Raw genomic sequence first — 4,334 nt, forward strand, 5'->3', positions numbered from 1 at the left:
TTCAAATTTGGAAACCACTTTCTTTACACATCTATAAAAAGCAATTACTCATCCATTAAATTTTTGTCATGATTGCAGGAATTTCAGTGACATCTTCAGGCTCCACCTCTAATTCCAGAATCTTTGCTATTTCTACCACCTCTGCAGTTATTCCTCCACTGAAGTCTTGAACTTTCAACTTGTTAAAAAAAAAAAAAGGAATATCTATTAAGTACAGTAAAATGAAGCACAACTAAGTGAGGTGTGCCTGTGTTTGGTTTTCCCATATCACCAAAAGTGGAAATACTTTATTTTCTACCAAGAGTCAAATTAATCTTTTCATGGAATATAAGTCTAGTCCTAGAAACCCCCAGCTTAAAACTCTTCAGTGGTTTTATTTTTCTTTTCTAAGAATAGAATAGGATCTAAGATCATTAACATGTTCTTCAAGGCCCAAGTTAATCTGACCCATGACAATTTTGCCAGTCTTATCTCCATCGCTTTCCCCAACTTACTGCTCTTTGTCTGTTCCTCAAGAATATCATGTTCCTTCCCAACTCTGAGCCTTTGCACATATTATTCTTTCTGCCAGAAAACCTCTTCTCTGTCTAAGCCTCACTTAGAAAATGCCCAGTTGTCTTTTTGGTCCCAGCTTGAGTGTCTCTTCCTCAGAAAACTTTCTCTGAATGCCCTAGTCTCATAGCCAATCAAGGTTATACTCCCATATTACTTACTTTCAGAGTACTCTGAGGATTTTCTTTAAGTATAATTAAATAATTTCTTTTTAATTTAATGGCTGTCCTCTCCACCTGAATAAGCTTTGTGTACATGAGATTGAGTCAGTCAGTTGTTCTGTTCATTACTAACAGTTAGTACATTGCCTATGTTGCAGAAGAAAGTAAACAAAGCTTAGCATTGTGTTTTATGTTTTGAAAATGATAACTACATTTTTTATTTAATATAAATTTTCTACAAACAGCTGTATCAGGAAATCAAATTGATGTCCCAAATATATTGAATTGCAAAACTTTCAGAGTGTAGAAAATAAAAAGCTTAATTGTAGGCAGGAAAATAACTGTTTAAATTTTTTAAGTAATGTATGTTAAATTTCATTGTTTCTGAACCAGTAAGTCATAAACATAACAAACTATTACTGTTACACTAGCTATTGTTACTACTTTTTTCACTGTTCATGTTTCTCAAATCTTGATATCCATAAAGAAATAAGAAACACATTTCTTCAAAGACAAGCTGTAATAATGATAATACCATCTAATAAAATAAGTCCCCTTTTCTTTATTTCCAGTGGCAGGAAACTTAAAGAAGTATGTTGCTTATAAGAAAGCACAGACCAGAGGCGCCTGGGTGGCTCAGTGGGTTAGGGCCTCTGTCTTCAGCTCAGGTTGTGATCCTGGGGTCCTGGGAGATTGTGATCCCAGGGTTCTGGGATCGAGCCCCGAATTGCGCTCTCTGCTCAGCAGGGAGCCTGCTTCCTCCTCTCTTTCTGCCTACTTGTGATCTCTGTCTGTCAAATAAATAAATAAAATCTTTTAAAAAAAAAAAAAAGAAAGAAAGCACAGACCAGTCAAATTTCGTTAGCTAACCAAATTTAACCTCCTTAACACAGAGACATTTTATAAAAAGGTATCTGAATTAAACAAATACTGTTTAGCTCAAGTAATTATTTTCATTGTCTTACTTTTTTTCTCATTGTCTTACTTTACTTAAAGTTGATTTGGTTCTTAAAGGAAGATGAGTATTTCTGCTTTTGTATTTTTTTCTTTCTCAAAGAAGGAGCTTATATCACTCTCTGCATGTGCCACATTATAGATAGCAATAAATATATGCTGAATAAAATGATCAGTTAACAACCTGAATGCCATTTAATAATGATATCTTGAACTTTATTTTTTAAATGTGAACTATTGACTTTTTTTTTATTCTGTTCAGTTGGCCAACATATAGTATATCATTAGTTTCTGATATAATGTTCAATGAATCATTAGTTGCATATAACACCCAGTGCTTGGATATGGATAGAAGCAAGATGTCGGAGACAGACTTCAGGGTAGCAATTATGAAGTCAATAGCTAGGCTTGAGAAAAGCATTAGTGACAATATAGAATCTCTAAGGGCAGAAATGAGATCTAATCAGGATGAACTTAAAAATGCTATGAATGAGATGCAGTCTAAACTGGACACTCTATCAGCCAGGGTAAATGAGGTAGAAGAAGGAATTAGTGATCTAGGAGAGTCACAAACTTTAAACTTTTTAAAGATATATTTTATACTCACAAGAGGCCATTAAAATGACTCTTCTTTGATTTTCCTTCTAGCAAAAAAATTTTTTTCTGTATATATATATTTATATATGTGTGTTTGTGTATACATATATATGTATACATATATATACACAGTGTACATATATATACATTGCTTCTTTCTCTCTTTCTTTCTGTGTATGTGTGTGTATATATCCTTCTTATAAAAAAAATTCCCAAGGCATTTTTTAGCACTGATTTGTATCTCTGACCTGAATTATTATGAGAGCATCCCAGCCATATTTCTTACTTATCTCTGTTTTCTTCAACCACACCACCATGCCAATGTATCATATACCTCTCCAACATTTCCTTATTCAGAATTAATTAAATGAGTATTTACTGAGCACCTGTATGCCTGGTATTGCTCTAGGTTTTAAGGACTCAGGAGTAAACAAAACTAGTGCTCACCTTTTCTCATGGAACTTTCTTTCCCCAGCGTAGAGAGAAAACAAATGAACAATAAACACAAGTTCTTTTGGCAGTTAGATAAACTGCTACAAATATAACAAAGGAGAGTGAGAGAACAGAGTGTAATTTTATTTTGGCTGGGATTTTCAAAAAGACCTTTCTAAGGAGGTAGTAATATTTCGGCAAAAATTTAAGTGAGGTGAGGGCATGAGGCATGAAAATATCTACAAAAGAGGGTTAGAAGCTGAGGATCAGCAAGTACAAGGCCAGAGGTGAGTGCACGCTTGGTTTTTAAGAATAGTAAAGAAGCCAGTGTGGATGGAACATGAAGAGCTTGGAGATATTGGAAATGATGTTGGGGAAATAGCCTATACCTGGTCATTTATAGCTTAATAGGTCATCAGAGGACTCCCAGTTTTATTCTAAGTGTGAAATGCAGCCAATGGAAGGTCAAAACAGGAAAATTACATGATTTGGTTTATATGATAGAATTCTAGCCTCTAAATAAGGGAGTTGAAAGAGAACTGAAGCTATCCAAATGAGGGATAACAGTGGCATGGACTACGATTGAGATAATAGTGGCAATAAGAAATGGTCATATTTGAGAACTACTTTGAATTTAGCTTCTACATCTACTGATGGACTAGGAGTCAAGGATTACTCCTTTTAATTTTATCTAAGTGCTGTGAGGTGCTCTGAGGTGCTATGAAATCACTTCGAGGTATTAGTAGTTTGGGATGCCTATTAGACATTCAGGTAGGGATATTGCTTAGGGCATTCAGTACAGGAGTTTGGAGTTCAGGGGAGAGTTAAAGCTCAATATATAAATTTGGAAATCAGCAACATAAGTGCTATTGAAAAGCATACAATTAAGTGAGATATTTCAGGATAGTGTTTTCCAACTTTTTTTCATGTCATTGCCCACCCCGCAAAGTATAGTATCTGTGTACACTTGAAAAGGCAAACAGACAAAGCTGCCTGAAGTTAGAGGTGATGAGTAAGAACCTCCAGGGATCACATCTTGGAAACATTTATAACCTGTGTGTTCACACTGGCTAGAACAATAATCAAAAAGCATGCCATGGTCACTCAAACATTTTTAGAGATCACAAAGTAGGAGAAGATTTAGCAAGAGACTAAGAAAAACTTGCTGGTGGAAAAACCAGGAGCAGGTGGCATCCCAGAGCCAAGAAAAGAAAGCTATTCAACAAGGAAGAAGAATCAACTAGTCAGCTGCTGCAGTAAGGTTGAATAAGATGAGGATCAAGAATTGACTATTACCTGTTTTAGAGATAAATGAACTAAGGCTCAGAGAGTTTTCTCAAGGTCAGGCATGGGCCCGAGAGTCTACGTTTTAAATATGATTCCAGGTAATGCAGATGCTGATGGTTCATTGATCATATTGAGTATCAAGGCTCTTCTGTTTTTTTCATAAAAATATTCTTTTCGTTTTTTAAATTTAATTCAATTAGCATATATTATTAGTTTCTGAGGTAGAGGTCAGTGATTCATCAGTCTTATATAATACCCAGTGCTCATTATGTCACGTACCCTCCTTAATGTCTGTCACCCAGTTACCCCATCCCCCACCCACCTCCCCTCCAGCAGCCCTGCTTGTTTCCT

This window comes from Meles meles, chromosome 7 (assembly GCF_922984935.1).
Source record: "Meles meles chromosome 7, mMelMel3.1 paternal haplotype, whole genome shotgun sequence".
Classification (NCBI taxonomy): Eukaryota; Metazoa; Chordata; class Mammalia; order Carnivora; family Mustelidae; genus Meles; species Meles meles.